The following is an 18,428-nucleotide window of genomic DNA, read 5'->3' as shown; positions in this document are numbered from 1 at the left end:
TTTAGTGTTATTATCTTTTCAATGTGAAAAAAAAAAAATGCGGCTCTAAAAAAAGAAAAGTATGAGAAGAGGGTTAGATTGGGAAATGAGACAGCTGGATTCTGTCCCAGCTGGATGACCTTCAGCTAGCACTTAACCCCTTCCTGGAACTCGGCATCCTAAGGATAACTCATTAAATAAGATCAGTTTCTAAGTCTGTCCTTTTGTAGTTCTACTGTTTTGGATTCAAATACAAACTCCCTAAGTGAAAGGGCAAGGATTCAAAAGTGAAAGGAAAGCTACCGTGACTTCAACTTTGCCAGAGTTCAGAGTGCCCTGCTGATGGGGAAGAAAGAACCACACCTGATAAGATCAGCCTCCAAAAAGCACTGCCTCTCCTCTCGCTCTGCAGCACCCTCTGAGGCAAATCAGATCTGCACTTCCCTTCAGCCCCTTCACAGCCCATCAGCAAAACAAAAATACTATATTTACGAAATCTGGAAATTCTACTGGGAGGCCAAGGAAGAGTTGAAGAATTTGCAATGAATTTAACCTGCCAGGAGAGGGAGTTTAACGCTGAGCCTCCAAAAACAAGGCACCCACAACAGCAGAGTGGGCACCTGGGCACTTGGATTTCTGCTCAGTCCTGCTGGGTGCTGGGGAAGAGATGGGGAGCATCAGGCAGGTTAAATGTCTTAGCTGCAGGCGGCTGCACGCTGAGATTTCTGAGTGCCCGTCTAATTCTAAAATGTAAAAAGTCTATACACTTAGAAGGGAAGGGGAAAAGAAGTTCTGAGAATAAGGCAAAGTCTAGTCGAGAGAAAAGATGTTTCTGAAGCTGATTTTCAAGTCAAGCTAGAGACAAAAACTCACAGGGCTGGGTTCTAATATCCTGTTCCAGAGACTTCATTCACAGCCTCATCCCGTCCCCTGAAGTCACGGTTATGTAAGTGTCTGCTGCCGGCTGTGTCACTTGCTGTCCCCCACCCCCACCATGGGAGACACTGTGTAACCTGAGCTCCCCTGCTTCACCCACTGAAAACACTTACACAACACTCTGGTCACTTTCCAAACTGACTCGTATTTATACCAAGGAAAGGCAAGTTACTCAAGTTTTTCCATTTTTCCGTTTCATTCACACTGATACATCTGTACATACATTAAAACGCAATTAGAGCTGAAGTTCATTTATACATTTTCTTCAATTCCTGAGTAAAACAAGGCAAGTCAAGTGTTTTCAACTTCACAGAAGGATATCAAAACCCAATCAGTAAGCTGATGGGCTTGCCTGGGCCAAGTGAAACAGTTCTCATCTCCCAGCTGAAATGAGGTGAAAGTCCTCATATGGCAAATGCAGAGTCATGCCTGTTTATGCACCCAAGGCCCATACCCCCCTGCTCTGCACAGCACATCCCCTCATGCCAGGACTTCCGGGGGACACAGGAAATGACTAGAAGAATAAAAGCAGACGCAGCATCTCCTCTCGAGGTCTCTTCTGCCTGTGAGCCCTGCCCTCTCTCCTCGTCTGGACTGCCCGAGCCACCGTGCAGTCTTCCATAACTGAATGATGAATCAGTTTGGTTTGTACACTGCGCGATGACTAAGTTTCTCCTGGTCAGGGATGAAACTGGTCTCTGCATCCAAAGAGCCTAAAAAAGTACTTGATGCACAGTAAGAGTTTTAAAAAGTCCTGAACTGACTCAATGAAACAAGAACCCCTAAAATGATGCAATACTGGGATTTTCCAACCTGTAGCAACCTGTATCTCACCTTCTAAGCATATGATGAAGACAATAACATTAGAGGGTTTCCCAACCCTGGGATCTCCTTCAAAAAGTAGGCCAGTGAGGCTTTGGGCAAATGATTCAATTACCACCTCCAGTGAATGCTGTATAAGAGCTAGAAGTCTCGAATTAGATTTCCTTTGTGGACACAGAGATACTTGCTCTTTGCAACAGAAATTAAATGTGAGGTAAATGTGTAATTTTGAACTTTCTAATCATTGTATTTAAAAATTTTAAATACCAGGTGAAATTAATAACCTATTTTTGTTAACCAAATTTATGCAAAATATGACTTCAAATGTAATCAATATAAAACTGCTAATGAGTTATTTTACATTCTTTTTATATTAGGTCAAAATCCAATTGTGTTATTTTTTTAATTTTATTATTGGAGGACAGTTGCCTTACACTGCGAATGAGCTATATGTACACACATATCCCCTCCCTCTCGAGCCTCCCTCCCCCTCCCATCCCACCCTTCTAGGTCATCACAGAGCCCCAGACTGAGCTCGCTCTGCTAGACAGCAGCTTCCCATTAGCTGCCTACTTTACACATGGTAGTGTATATATATGTCAATGCCACTTTTCCCATTTGTCCCACCCTCCCCTTCCCCCCGGGGCCACAAGTTCATTCTTCTGTCTATGTCTCTATTCCTGCCCTGCAAACAGGTTCATCTGTACCATTTTTCTAGATTCCATATGTATGCGATAATATACAGTATTTGTTTTTTTTTCTTTCTGACTTATTATGAAGGCTCTAGGCCCATCCACATCTCTACAAATGACAGGCGGTTTTTTTTTTCCTTTTCACAGCTGAGCAATATTCCACAGTCCAATTATGTATTTTATACTCAGATCTCAACTTGCACTTGCCAACAGCCATACATGGCTTACGGCTACTGTACTGGGCAGTGCGGCTCTAGAACTATCTGTAAGGCAGACTCTAAGGATGCTCTCCCCTTGACATAGATAATGAACTTGCCAATCAGATATCCGAGTGTCCCTGGGTATGCAACATTCATCTTTCCCACCACATTACAGGCTTCCCTGGGAGATCACACAGTAAAGAGCCTGCCTGCAATATAGGAGACCTGGCTTCGATCCCTGGGTCCAGAAGATCCCCTGGAGAAGGGACTGGCAACCCACTCCAGTATTCTTGCCTGGAGAATCCCATGGATATAGGAGCCTGGCTACCGTCCACGTAGTCGCAAAGAGTTAGACGCCACTGAGCAACTAACACAACACAGCAACAACAATCACATTACAACTCACGTGGGAAAGGAAAAATGGATAAGCTCTTGAATGGAAAGCTGTGAATAATTTAGTTGCTCTTAAGATAAAGATGAAAAAAAGTAACATTTCCAGTAAGAGGACCTTTGAAATATCTATTTGACAGTGATACACGATGCATGAAGAAGCCCTGCTTATAGCACAAGGTACTGCCCAGTAAAACTGACGGCTCAACACCGTTTGAAAACACACCCACGCAAAACTCAAAGCAAAGAACAGAGACTGAGTTGCAGATGAAAATTTAATAAGTGTGTCTCAGGATACAAGAAGGGAACCTGAGAGGGAGCGCCTGGCAGATTTAAGGGCGATGGAGCAGGAGGCAGCGTTTCAAGTACAAAGAGGCGAGTGAACGCACCTTTCTTCTGAGGCGGCTCCACGCTCAGCTGCTTGTGGCATTCTGACTGCAGGAAGCCAACACGGATTCGGGGAAGTGTGGAGTGAGAACGTGCGGAAAGACAGGACCAGAGCCTGGAGGGGAAAACTAATGGGAGAGAAGGAGGGACGAAGGATGAGACCTCACTGTCACTTATTCATCCTACTCACCTGTTGTTTCTTCCCCCGTGAACTTTAGTGAGTTGGCTTTGATTTAGAGATAGTCTAGTGGTTAAAATGTAAGACTCAGAGAGGAAAAAGCACTGTCCGAAGAATCAACACTGGGGAAACGTGTTGGTCTACTGAATGAAGACACAGAACATGTCTTGTGGGATGAAGAGAGGCGCATCTCCTCCGGGACAGAGTATCTGGCAAGTGTTCAATGTGCTGGAACAGTGATGAGTGACATGGAGCCACCTGCGGTCATCCTAAGGTTCAGGCCTCCTGGAAGCTTGCCCCTGAACATAGAGAAAATGTGTGTGATGTCACCAGACACAGTTTAGGGCACAGGCCACCAAAGAGCCACTGCTTCACATCACTGCAATACCAAGTGAGATAACTGGAACAAAGAGTGAGCAGGGAGCTGGAGGCATCTGGTTTAGCAGCAGCTAAGTGGTTGGCTTAGAGGGTAAAGCAAGAGGTAAGTCTGCAAAGGCTGGGTGATGACAGAGGCGGAGATCCAGATGGCCCCTCTGTTTTTTATTCCACCACCTCCAGCAGAGCATTCCAACCCTAGGGACTAGTGGGGAAGATCAGCCAGGGGAAAAGTCACACAACCCTCCCCAAAATAAACATACACAAGAGGTGAAAGATTGCCACTTTCCCTTGCTGAATGAGAGAAAACAAGAGAATCCACCTTCCAGACAGCTGACTGTCCTGCCGTGCAATATGCCTAAAGGTGGGGGCAGGGGGCCGGGGAGGCAGCGTCTGGTATTTGCTCAGGAGGCCAGAGCATCTGGAAACACCCTAGAGAATTCCATGAAGGGACTTCCACGGTGGTCCAGTGGTTAAGACTCTGTGCTCCCAACGCAGGGGGCCCAGGTTTGATTTCTGGTCAAGGAACTAGATCCCACATGCCACAACTAAGAGTTTGCAGGCCACAGCTAAAGATCCTGCCTGCCACAACAAAGACCAAAGATCCCAAATGCTGTAACTAAGACTCAGCATGGCCAGATAAATAATAAACAAAATAAATGTTAAAAAAAAAAAAAAGAGAATACCATGAAACACTGAGACACAGGACAGAGCCTGAAACATCTTAAGACATCCGCAGCAGCAGGAGACTAAGACTTAAACTAAGAAGCCCTACATAAGGCAAAGATTGAAACTGAGAAAACTACTATTCAGTATTTAATTTCTCATATAAATTAGAAAAAGCAGCATCTCAGTCTAGCCTGAAGATTACGAGCATTCTTCAAAGATCACCTGGCTAAAGACACAGAACCTTCTAAGGACTGAAAGTTGCCTTACGAGCATTCTTCAAAGATCACCTGGCTAAAGACACAGAACCTTCTAAGGACTGAAAGTTGCCTGATGCCTTTCTCACAGTTCATCCAAGTTCTTTTGGTACTGCTTTTGATAAGTTTACAGTTAATCCACAAGCTGAAGATGGAGCTGGTAATAATTTATATTCATGGAGTGCTAAGTTTATACTTTTCAGAAATCATTATAAAGCATGACACAAAACAATAATGCAAGTTAAAGGGAGAGAAAAGAAGACATGGGAGACAGGACTGAAGTTTAAATGTAAAAAATACCAACTTAACTGTAATGCCGCTTTTCAGTACTCCCACATCTACCAACTTAACCAGCCTGTTTTTATAGGGTTGACTTATACTAACTCCCAGGAGACGTGTATCTGAGTAAGTGCACTAGCAGCTATTCCTCAAACACATGGTCCTCACAGGACTTCCCTGGCAACCCACGCTCCCACTGCAGGGGCATGGGTTCGATCCCTGGTCAGAGGACTAAGATCACACATGGGGCAGGGAGGGGGTTTGTCAAAAAAAAAAAACAGGCACACCATGATCCTCACCGTCTTCACTTGCTGACTTCAGATCACTGTGCCTTTCACATGGTAGATTATTTAACAAATATTTATCCAGTATTAAAGACATGTCTTTTTTTTTTAATTCCATTGTCAAAAGAATTATTCATAAACACCAGTATTTCCTCAAAGATTTCCAACCCCTGAGTAACCCTTGCTACCCAGAGTGACGACAGCTACAGGACCACCCAGATGTCAAAGAACTCCTGATGGGTTACTGTGGGGTGGAAATCCTTGAGGAAATACTGGTGTTTATGAAGAGTCCAGGAGGCATAATTCTGGGTCTTCTTTAGCCTTTTGCCACCTTATTGTACTGGACGACCACAAAGATTCATTTTCACCGAAACTCATCTAGGTAAGTATTTATATATATATATTTCATACACAATATATAACTTTTTAAACAGGCCAGACTCCAACAGCCTTAAAATTAATACAAAGATTAAAAAAACAAACCACATCTCTAGCCAAGGATAAAGTACAGAAGATGAAAATAGTGTAGTCACTGTTTGCCTAAAAGGATCAATGTGAAAAACCCATTTAGACACTCAAGGGCAGACACAAGCAGGGAAGGATCAGAAAATTAATTGGCCTCTTAATTCAAATGGTGCTACAAGGAAGTTGTACTTTCAATTTCTAACTGGTAGAGCCCTTATCAAGCAATTTATAAAGTCAGTCTACCAATCTTTAGTGTTGGTCTGAGAATATCACACAATAGGATGCTGAAGATAAACAGAAAGTTTTACATCTTTCCATCAAAGTCAGAAGTAGAATGTTAAATGATTCAACACTCAGTTAAGGATGCTTGCCAAATAAAGTCAGAATAGGATATCAATAGAAAGACATAAACCCCTTGAAAAATTATTCTGTGTTCGAAAATTACACGTTTTTAAATTTTGAAGCATATATGACATAGTACCAAATACAAGTTGTACCCAGAGTTTCAAAGTCTACAGCTGTTTTTGAAAGGAGGGGGAGGATGCCAAAACCCAAGCAAAGCAAAGAGAGCTGGAACATTCGATGACTTTTCTAAGACGGAACGCTGAGCCACGATGTGCTGGCCTGCAATTATGAGTGTCTCTGCACAGTGCAGTTTGGACAAAGATTTATTTTCTGTTCCTGTTACTTAGATAAGCAGAAAATAAGCAGTCTCCCAGAGTTCCTCCATATGCAAAGGGCTTTTTTTTTTTCAAAGAGCTGAATAATTTGAGCTATTCTGCTCATTTATACAAGTTTTCACAAAATTCCTACTATTCTGTAACTCTAATACCAACAGCTTAGAGACAGATCTTAAATAAGGAACTGAAATGACTAGGCCTGGTTAGTATCTCCCAGAAGAACTTACTTAATAGGTCGGCAGCAGTCAATTATACTAATGTGTAAAAAGGAGCAAGGGTGCTTAATATAGCATCATAAAATTTTAGAATTAGAAGAGACCTGCAATCTAGTTCAACTTCCTCATTTTACCACGGAGGAAACTAATTCTAAAAAGTGAAACCACTTGTCAAGGTCACAGTTACTTAACGGTCCAGGACTTAAAGCCCAGTCTTCAGTTTAAAGACTCCTGACCTTCATCTATGCAGATAAATAAAAGTTTTCTGGTCTGTTATAAACAGCAATGAGATGAGTAAGTCAATCTCAAGGCAGGTTAAAACTCATTTCCTTTTCCAGCCTTCACAAAGGAATCAAAATCGGCATACTTTTCACTTGCCCTTCAACAATCACACGCGGCCCATTCCAAATGCAAAAGCTCACCAACTGTTTGTTCTGAACAGGAAAAGGGCACACAGACAACAGAAGAATCAATGACTTCCTCACTGTTTTGTTTTTTTTTCCCTCTTTATAAAAACCTTCTTGCTTTTACTTTGCATATGAGCAATTTTAATAGTTGCAGGCTGGGAATTCCCAAGCGGTTCAGTGGTTACGACTCAATGCTTTCACTGACGGGGGCCCGGCTTCAATCCCTGGCCAGGGAACTAAGATCCCGCAAGCCAAAGGAAAAAAGAAAATAGTTGTAGGTTTTTAGAGGGAATGGAAAAAATAACCAAATTTCAGTTTGCACAATCCTGAAGGATACTCGGCTATTTCAAATTTATTCAGATGTCCCTAAGACAGTTTTCCCGTACAACCACCCCTGAGGTTGTCAATGGAAACTAGGAAATGGTTTCATTTGGATCTTAATAACCCAATTTCATTGTTGGTTATTTTTTACCTTTGTAGGTAATCTTTCACACAGACACACGGCAAGTTCTATCAGATCTTACAAAGAAATTCCTTTGAGTTAAACAGTGGGAAATCAAACTGACAAACATACAAAAGGGCCTGAGGTTTGGCAAGGCACAAGTTCTGACATGAGAAGCATGAGTTTCTACCCCATGCGAAATACTTAGCTCCTCATAAATTAAAGTTCATCAGTGCAAGCTGTTGTCTAAAAATGTGCCCTTAGACAGTGGCAAGGGACTCTGACTCAAAGTAATTTTCTATACATGGCAGGAAATAAGGTTTTCATTTCCCAGACTAGTAGAAGTGGGTTTTCCCCCATTCAACTTACATGAGAGAAGAAAACTGAGGTGCTAAACCCCGACTTCCTTTAGGAATGGGCATGCGGGAAGACAGAAGGGATCAAAGGGGAGAGAAGAGTTCGGATACTGTTTTACAGATATTCATTCATTTAATCGTCATGACGACTATTTGAAATTCCTTTTATCCCCAGTTCAGAGATGAGAAAACTAAGTTCTAGAGGTTATCAGTTTGAACCAGATCTTCCAGAAAGCATTAACATAAAGTGAATAAAGTAGCAAAGTAATAACAGAGCTGGAATTGGCTGCTGGAAAGACTCTTGAGAGTCCTTAGGACTGCAAGGAGATCAAACCAGTCAATCCTAAGGGAAATCAACCCTGAATATTCATTGGAAGGACTGACGCTGAAGCTGAAACTCCAATACTTTGGCCACCTGATGCGAAGAATTGACTTATTGGAAAAGACCCTGATGCTGGGAAAGACTGAAGGCGGGAAAAGGGGACGGCAGAGGATGAGATGGTTGGATGGCATCACAACTCCATGGACATGAGTCTGAGCAAGCTCTGCTGCTGCTAAGTCGCTTCAGCCGTGTCCGACTCTGTGCGACCCCGTAGACGGCAGCCCATCAAGCTCCCCCGTCCCTGGGATTCTCCAGGCAAGAACACTGGAGTGGGTTGCCATTTCCTTCTCCAATGCATGAAAGGGAAATGAAGTCGCTCAGTCATGTCCGACTCTTAGCAACCCCATGGACCGCAGCCTACCAGGCTCCTCCGTCCATGGGATTCGTCAGGCAAAAGTACTGGAGTGGGGTGCCATTGCCTTCTCCGAAGCAAGCTCTAGGAGTTGGTAATGGACAGGGAAGCCTGGAGTGCTGCAGTCCACGGAGTCACAAAGAGTCAGACATGACTGAGTGACTGAACAACAAAAAATACCCAGAAGTTTTCCTATTTATCACCTACAACCAGGTAGTTTTGAGCAATCATCATAAGAAAGACTTGCAAAAAAACCTTAAATGATTACAAAAATGCTGCTGTGTTGTGCTCAGTCATGTCTGCCTCATTTCTACCCCATGGGCCTACAGACCAATAAAAGGGGCTCCTGCTCAGAGCAGGGAAGCCTCTCCTTGATGCAAGCCCTAACGTCTTAGTTCTATTTCCTATTACCTGCCCTCAAAGTACAGAGGAGTAGACTGTCTATCTGCTCTGATCTCAGCAGGCTACCCTTTAAGCCTTTATGCCTTTGCTCAATCCAGTCCAGCCTAGAATGTCTTCTCTAACCCATCGCTGCCTAGAGACCCTCCATCTCCATCAACGCCAAACACAAGAGCAACTTCCCACTTTGTTGTTACCATTCAGTCGCTCAGTCGTGTCCAGCTCTTTGTAACCCCACGGACTGCAGCACGCCAGGCCTCCCTGTCCTTTACTATCTCCCAGAGTTTGCTCAAACTCATGTCCATTGAGTCAAAGAAGCCATCTCAACCTGTCGCCCACTTCTCCTCCTGCCCTCAGTATTTCCCAGCATCAGGGTCTTTTCCAATGAGTCAGTTCTTCCCACCAGGTGGTCAAATTATTGGAGCTTCAGCATCAGTCCTTCCAGGCAATATTCAGGGTTGATTTCCTTAAGGACTGACTGGTTGGAAGCTTCCTTAATCCTTTCTCACACACAGAGAGAAAAATCCCATGACAGAGGAGCCTGGCAGGCTACAGCCCATGGAGTCACAAAAGAGTTGGACATGATTTAGGGACCAAACAACAACAAGCCGTGTGAAACGGACTGTCTTCCAGGGCCCTGGCACGCCTCCACTTTAGCCCCTAACTGGCCCACTGTTAGCTGCCTCACCTGGTGAGACAGCTGGTTATATTCAGCACAGAGTCCTCACAGCTCTCAAGAGATTTTTGATAAATCAGTATTTCTGGGGTTTTCTCCTACCCCACAGGACACTTTTGATTGGTCACATTCATCTGAAAAGCTTTACTATAATAAATCTAGCCATTTGCTAAATATGCCAGGTGACTCACAGTCAATCAGTGATACAGGACTGGTCTTTTCTGTCTTCCTGGGCCTCTTTGGTATTTGACAGCACCAGTGACTCCCTTAGCACTATTGTCATCACTAAATCCCCACATTAAGACGGCAACCCCATCAGGTGAACAGGGCAGGTGTTACCCCCACTTTACAGAATGAGAGACTAGAAGTCAAGCAACTAGTCCAACTTCACAAGATTCACAAGGAGCTGGGGCTGAAGCAAATTCAGGACCGCAAACATTTTTTTTTCCTTAAATCTTTATTCCCAAGGTTCAAACTTCACTGGAGAAAGCAAATGCTTTATACCAATATAAAAGCATCCATATAGCTAAGTAATTCGGCACTATGAGGCTTGTGGGATTTTAATTCTCCAACCAGGGCCAGAACCCTCATCCCCTGCATTGGAAGGTGGATTCTTAACCATTGGACCACCAGGGACGTTCCTCAAACTTAAAATAGTCTGATTCCCCTCATGTTGGTGCGCTAAGAATATTTCCTGTGAAAATGTTATACTTTTAATTACGTCAAAACAGAAATACAGGGCTTCCCTGGTGGTTCAGTGGTAAAGAATCCGCCTATCAATGCAGGAGACACGGGTTCAATCCCTGATCCAGGAAGATCCCACATGCTCAGGAGCAATTAAGCCCCTGTGTCACAACTAATGAGCATGTGCTCTAGAGCCCGGGCAGCTGTAACCACTGAGCCCACGCACCCTAGAGCCTGTGCTCCACAAGAGAAGCCACCAAAATGAGACGCCTGTGCACCACCACTAGAGCATAGCCCGCACAGCAACAAAGACCCAGCACAGCCAAAACTAAATATATAAAAATATTGAAATATATATATACATAAATACAGATCCAGCCATAAGACATTTTTTAAGTATAAAGAAAAAGATTAGAAGGATATACTCCAAAACACTGAAACAATTTTCTCTGGGCAGTAGGATTATGGATAATTTGCTTTTTTCTCTGTCTTTTAATATGTGTGTTTATATCTTATGCACTGAAACCACATATTAAAGGATGACTAGTGTATGTTATTAAAATGCAAAGGTCCTTGTAAAACTGGGATGCAAGGTGAAAATAAACCCGAGAACCTCAAAAAGGTAATCACTTCACTAGAAAACGTTCTTTTTAAAATCTAAATTTGACTGATTCTAGAATCTCAGTGTCGAAACTCAAGCAAGCCACATATGCCTTACAACAGAAATTAGCAATATACTTCTTTCCAGTCACCCATGTGTGAAAAAACACTTAGTGATAAAAAGTTTTCTTTCACTTAAGCTGTAAAAAAATAAAATAAAATTACCCTGCCTATAAAGTTTATTTTTCTATAGTCTGGAAAAGTAGAGTCTATATATCTTCCTTCCTGCCTTAAGTTACTAGAATGCAATGTCTCCAGTAAGAAATCATTCTATGGAGGAAACCAGATAAAGAAAGAAGGCAGGTGATCAAAAGATTTGATTGAAATATTTTAAAGAAAATTTTCCTAATATCTCATCTTTCCTGAGAAGACAGGGAAAAAAAGTATACCAAATATTTTAGTGTTCTACTTGACTAGGGAGCTGTAGAACCAGGGAGGGGGAAAAAATCTATTAAAGCTGGCTTCCGTTTTACATCAAACCCAAATTTTGGATGATCTGCACGTCCTGAACATCTGGCTCTTCAGGCCTTTAACTTCAGAAAAGATACAGTAAAACAAGCACTTGGCAATTTTAAGTGTAAAAAATGGGCAGAATTAAAACTGGGATCTAATCCAAGCTATACTTAGACATAAGCAAAAGAGAATACAAATACCAAACTACTTAATTCAAGTCAGAAGTATATTAGACCTTATGCTTATATAAAACATTAGGGCAGCGAAATGCCTGTCTGTAGTCTCATTAGGATTCCTAAGAAGAGGCAGATGAGAGTATACTTCCCTAGGGAAAGAGATATAGGAAAGGGTTCCCAATAGGGATTCCATAATAGGACTACTATTTTGCGAAGACTTCTTTTAAGATTGCGTTGCTGAACCACCATAAGACAGACAATCAAAAAAACAGACCCACCCATTGAGTTAGTGCTAGTGGAATCTGTCTTTCTGTAAGTGCCAGATGGAGATCTGAAAAAAAAAAAGCTCTTTACTAAATGTGGCCAAGATTCCTTGGTACTTGGTGCCAGGGCCAGGATATTAACCCAGATGTCCTAGCCAAATTCAAGGTTGGTTAATTACAGTCTGCCAACCCACCGGAAAAAAAAAAAAAAAAAAAAAAGGCTCTTCTGTTCCTGATTTGAAATCTGAAGAGGTCACTCTTGAAATTCTTGTACAGTACCATCAGTCAATATGTTTTCCCTTAAAAGTGCATTGTAACTCAAGTGCTGATTTAAAGCATATGGATTCCTTGAGTTCCATTTACATGGGAAACATACATTATGTATATTAAAATACATATATAAGATGCTATATTAGTTTAGAACCTCCCTAAACAGTCATCTAAAAAATTCATATTGAGACTAATACCGTCACTGCCTTCCAATTAAGACTGAAGACACTTAAAGGCTTATATCAAACACAAATTTTAAATCATGAATCTTTTAAGACTAAAAAGGAAGGCTTTCCTTCCAAGAGCATAATTCCAGGAAAAGGCAATATATGCGAATGTCAGTTACAAGGTCTCCCAGGGCTGAGCAAAAATCCTGCATACAAACAGACAAGTATATTCTTAACAGCAAGTCTGAACATCAAGCACTGGTCTGGCCTTTCTGCCAGCCACTTACTTAACGTTTCATTGCCAATATAGTCTGTGCATTGCTTAAAATAATATAAACTAAGGTTCAATTTCTAGCTCTCTATTCACTGGCAGTGTGGCCTTTAAGGCAAGTTAGTGAAATTCTTTAAGCTTTACTTCCCCCAGATCTTCAACTTTTTCTTCAACAAAATCGCTAGTATCACGGCACAAAATTCTTTATCTTTCACTATTTTAAAATATTTTAGGGACTTCCCGAGTGGTCCAGTGGCTAAGACTCCAAAGCTTCCAATGCAGAGCAGGGACCTGGTTCAATCCCTGGTCAGTGAACTAGAGCCCACATTCCGTAACAAAGACCTAGCACAGACAAATATGTACATAAACAAAGATAAATTTTAAAAATAAATTAATATTTTAATACATATGTATTTAATACATATTTAAGGACTACAACCTTAAATTATCTACAGCCTTAAATCATCTAGCCCCTCCCAAGCTCCTGCCTCGGGACCCTTGCCACTGATTCCTCTGGTATGATCTTCCCTCGGGGATCAACATTCCCTCACTTCATCTAGATCTCTATTTAAAAGCCATTTTCTCAGCAAGGTCTCCTCTCATCATCCTATTTAGAATTTCTGTTACCCTACCTCTTATCTCCAAACCTTGTAGTATTTAGTCTAAATATGTATCACTTTCCAACATACAATAAATTGTATTAACACGGTTACTGTCTGCCTCCCCTACCTGAAGGGAGTTCCAACAACAGGGCTTTCCGTTTCGTTTTATTTACTGCTGTTATCATCAGCACCCAGAACAGCAACCGGCACACAGCAGGTGCTCAATAAATACCTGCTGAGTGAATTCCAAATGAGACCTCAGTACAGCCCACATACAGGTGCACCACAGCCCCACAAACCCCCGAGGAGACTACCACACACTACGAAAAAATACTGAAAAAGAGAACTTACTGGTTTGCAGTGATTACAACAGTGTCCACTCTTTATATTAGAGAAAAACAATCGACTTCCCACCTCATTTATACAAGGAAGAGGAGAAAGAAGCTGATAATTCAGATAAAGCGGAAAATTATACGAGGTGAAAGGCTCATTTTAGTTAACATTGCATAAAGTTTTCTTTTAATGTTAACAAATAGTAAGCATCTTCCTATGACTTTACTACACTACCTTCAGTTTTGTTTTATTTCGTCTTTTTCTATAAAACCAGTCCTGGGACTTCCCCAGTGGTCCAGTGGCTAAAATTCTGTGCTTCCAATGGAGGGGACCCAGGTTCCATGCCTGGTCAGGGAACCAGATCCCACATGCTGCAACTAAGACCTGGTACAGCCAAATAAATAAATATTAAAAAATTTTAAAAAAATCCTGAAACTTATGCACCTCATACTTTCAATTAACTGAATAATAAATACTGACTGAACACATGGGACTCTGCAGAATTCTGTAGAGGGTACTATAAAGTGAAAGTCAAGGTCCTTGAAATATACATATAGATATGTATCATATACATATGTATACATACACACAAATAGCTTGAGATAGATACACACAAACTCTGGGAAGAACAGAAATGCATCTGTAATAAATAATGAAGAACAGGCAGCCAATATATGACAAATTCAAAAGTGCCTACCTTTTTGTGGAGCACAGGAGGGCCAAACCACCTCTTACATATCATGATTTGGGTTTGGAATCCCAAAAGAGACAGAACTTAAAAGCAAGAGTCAAACATTACTTGCTTAAGCTCATATGCATTCACAGATCACAAGGGATGGGACAGACTCAATGTTTCACAATAGGTTAAAAAAATTTTTTTAAGGTAAATGAGAAAAGCACCAAATTCCAAACTTATAAAGAACAGAAACCAGATCTGCCTACGTCTCTCTCACTGCAGCACAAGTGCTTAAGCAATTGTTGGGGGAAAATAAAGAGGGATGGGGGATCTTTATCTTTAGACAGCATACCTTCACAGGGTCCACCCAGTTTGTTGTTCACCCTTTTGTACTAGGCCTAGTGAGAAGCCTAAGCTGTACCTTACGACTTTCTCTGAACCTCAGAAACTCAGGACCAGCCCTTGGCCAAGTAATCACCCACTGTCTTTGTTTTAAGGAGGGCAGACCTGCTCCTTGCAGGAGAGTCACTATACCAATTACCAAGCACCAGGAGTCAGAATACCAGAGCTTAAATCCTGACACTACCACTTATCAGCCATGTGACCCAGAGCAAGGTTCCTGACCTTTCCATGCCTCTTCTGTAAAATGGGATAATAGCACTGAATAGCACCATCATTGGGCTAGGTTAATTGAGACAAAACACATAAAAGCCCTGCCCAGAGCTTGACCACAGGAAGCCCTCAATAAATGTTAATATTTCCAGAGAAAAATGCCCCAAAGCTGAGGAACAACATATACCTGAGGATTCTTGCAAAAGGTTATTATTACACCCCAAATCCTAACAGACCTGGTCTCTGGACTTGTACATACTATAGGTAACAGTAGTAATCAAAGGGGAAAAAAAAAAACACCGACCAGAACCACAACCATAAAAACAGCAGCACTAACACTAGTCCTGAGCTCTTACTGGCCAGGAACTGTCCTAACCTGAAACAGGAAGAAGGCAAGACTGCTGAATCCAACAACAACCAAAAAAAGCAGCATATATTTTCCTCCACCCTCCTTTTTAAACACGTTAATTGGCGCCCAGGTTTTGCTAAAAACAGGTAACTAAAGGATTACAGACTTAACGTGTAATTTCTTCATATCAAAGAGGTGGGGCTGGGAAGGGAGGAAGGGGTGGTGCTCGGTCCCTGCCAGATGGAAAAGCCACATGAAGTGGAGCACCAGCGGAGTTCAGGGTTTCTCCGCGGATCAAAAACCACAATTTCTGAAGCACAGGACCTCCAAAGGAGGGGAATCAGGAGGCTCTGCTTTGAAAATAACCTCTGAACAAGTGTCATCTGTCTCCGGAGCCAATCCCCTGACGAGGCAGAAGGTTCGGGTTACGGGGCAGCGGTGTTATTTCGGAAATCCCTGTCAATCTTGTCATCCACCTTCTCCAAGAATCACGGTCCCATTCGTGAGGGTGGGGTGGGGGACAAAAGCCACGGCCAGCCGGGCCCCAGGCCAGCGAGGCCAGCCCGCCGGCCGGCGCCCGCCTCGGAGGCCACGGCCAGGGTGCCCTCCATGCCGGCTCGCGGGCACCGCTGCCAAGGGCCCGAGGAAGGCTCAGGTGACCGCCGGGGCAACAGGTCCCGCTGGGCCTCGGCCCCCCGGGGGTCCGGCCCGCCGCCCCAGGACAGAGGGGAGCGAAGAGGGGCGCCGGGGAGGGAGCGGCGCCTGGGGCGGCGCAGGGGCAAGGAGTCCAAGCTCCATCTTGAGGCGGGCGGAGGAAGGGAAGGCCGGGCTCGGTGCTCACGGGGCCGGCCACTTTCCGGCTCCGGGGAGAGCACCCCCAGGGACCCCTGGCCTCCAGGGCCATCTCTCCGGGGCCCCCCGCGGCCCCACGGCGATGGCCCGGTGCGCGGGACTCGGTCCTCCCTCTTGGATGCCGGGCCCGGTCCCCCCGGCGCCGAGCCGGGCGGGCAGGGGCCGGTCGGGCAGAGAGAGAAGGGAAGGGTGAGGAGAGGGTGGGGAAGGGGAGAGGGCCCGCGCCGCGCCCCACTCACCGCCGCCTCGGTCGCCGCCAGTCGCCACCACCTGCCCCACTGCCGCAGCAGCAGCCGCGCGGCCGCCGCCTCCCGCCTCCCGGCTCGTCGGCTCCGGGCGGGGGAGAGCGTGACGCGCCGCCGCGGGGCCGGGAGGGCGCGCGCCGCCTGCAGAAGACGCCGCGGCGGCTCCTCCCAGCGCGCTCTGCCGCCGCGCCCACCGCGGCCAGCCCCGCGCCCCGAACCTCGCGGCCGGCACCCCGCAACCCGCGTCGGGCCCAAACTACCCTCCCACCCACCCACCGCCTCCTCTTTGTCTGCACCCGCGGCGGCTGGAGGCGAACCCCCAGACTCCCGGCGCGCCCGCCGTCCCGCCCTCAGATCCCAAAGAGGACCGGGACGCGGAGAAAGGTACCGGAGAAACCCATGAGGCCTGGACTAAGGGGCTTCTCATCATCTCGCTTCACTCCCCATTTTCTGAAAGTGTGCCCAGAATTTGCAAGTCACACCCGATAGATCCACTCAGCCTGATCACACAGCCGGTTGGTTTAGAGCTGATTTTTTTTTTCCTCCTAGACCCCCAGGGTGAGAAACCCTTTGAAACAAGCTACGAGGAGCGGCCAACAGCTGGCTAAGTTTCAGGAGCACCCTCTTCTGCCCTCCTTGCCCTCCAGGGAAGACTCGGGATGAGGAATCCCTGCGGGAAACGCTGAAAGGCGCTGCCTACAGCAGGTGAAGCTTGGGAAGGACCATCTCTGCTCTCCCTTTCCCTCCAGGGAAAGACGGAAGCCCGACACTTGCTCTATTACTTTGAGAAAAGCCTTTTATTCGCCCCAGCCGCTTGCACTGAAGCCCTGGTTAAGGTCCTGGTCCTCCCCCCCCCCCCCCTCCTCCTCCCCCGGGGATCTCCTTTAAAAGCTTTTGAAAGGAACTAGAGGAAAGGCATCAGCAGCCTGCTCCGGGCTGGTGCAGCAGAGGGCGGCCAGCATTTCGCTCCCATGGACCATGGCAACCCCAGAAGCTTGGCAGCTCCTGGGAGAGGAATTTGCAGCTGTCAGTGGAAGCCCAGGATTTTGCAGCGACTCAGTGGTGGATAGGGGGCCGGAGGTTTCCTCCTCCTCTCTCCTAGAAGGGAATAATCAGGAGGGTGACCCTTGTGCTGACCCTTATTCAAAGCACCGGTGCTGCCTGGACCAACAGGCATGCACAGAGCAGGGGAAGGAAACTACATTGAAAATGCATGGAGTCCTGAGCAGATAAAAAAATTCATCTGTGGGCCCCTCCCCTCCAGTCACCTTTAAAGACAAAAAATCTGTCTCTTAATTCAACATCGCATTAGTTTGCAAGTCTTGAAGCCAAAGTGTGGTAGCACCCCAACAGTATGTAGTGGCTTCCCTGGTGGCTCAGATGGTAAAGAATCTGCCTGCAGTGCGGGAGACCTGGGTTCAATCCCTGGGTTGGAAAGATCCCCTGGAGAAGATAATGGCAACCCACTCCAGTGCTGTTGCCTGGAAAATTCCATAGACAAAGGAGCCTGGTGGACTACAGTCCATGGAGTTGCAAAGAATCACAACTGAATGACTAACACACACACACACACACACACATATTCCTAAGCTGGAAGGCACACCTTCCTCTCATGAATATTTTTCAGCTCTAATACACAACCTATGTAATCATAGATGCTATAGGAAGAGGCACACAGACCACCGTTAATTGTGGGGTACAAATATAAACATTTTGGGGGACTTCCTTGGCCATCCAGTGGTTAAAACTGCACTCCCTTTTTAGGGGGTGCAGGTTCAAACCCTGTTCAGGAAACTAGATCCCGCATGGCACAGTGAAAGCAAAAAACAATACATGTTTTTCTCTTTTTTTCCTCTATTCATTCTCCTGAGCCTATCTTTATTTCTAAATGCCTTTATTTTCTTCATTCTGGACTGTTTTTTAAATTTTTTTGCATTAATTTTTGTTTTTAAAGTATTACATCAAAATAGTAGCTGTCTTGACTACTGAGTTTTTG

At 44.6% G+C, this 18,428-nt stretch overlaps 1 protein-coding gene across 2 annotated transcripts in view; it reads right to left on the bottom strand.

Annotated features, from left to right (window-relative positions):
- CLIP1 (CAP-Gly domain containing linker protein 1) overlaps positions 1 to 16,540 on the bottom strand; it is a 118,087-nt gene extending 101,547 nt beyond the window's left edge. For both annotated transcript variants that reach the window (XM_052654310.1, XM_052654311.1), the window contains exon 1: positions 16,427 to 16,540. The gene's annotated coding sequence lies outside the window, so the exon portion shown is untranslated. The remainder of the gene's footprint in view (positions 1 to 16,426) is intronic.
- Between the last annotated feature and the right edge of the window lie 1,888 nt (positions 16,541 to 18,428).

This window comes from Budorcas taxicolor, chromosome 17 (assembly GCF_023091745.1).
Source record: "Budorcas taxicolor isolate Tak-1 chromosome 17, Takin1.1, whole genome shotgun sequence".
NCBI classification, from domain to species: Eukaryota; Metazoa; Chordata; class Mammalia; order Artiodactyla; family Bovidae; genus Budorcas; species Budorcas taxicolor.
Note: the sequence above shows the minus strand (reverse complement) of the source record. Positions and strands in the feature narration are given on the sequence as shown.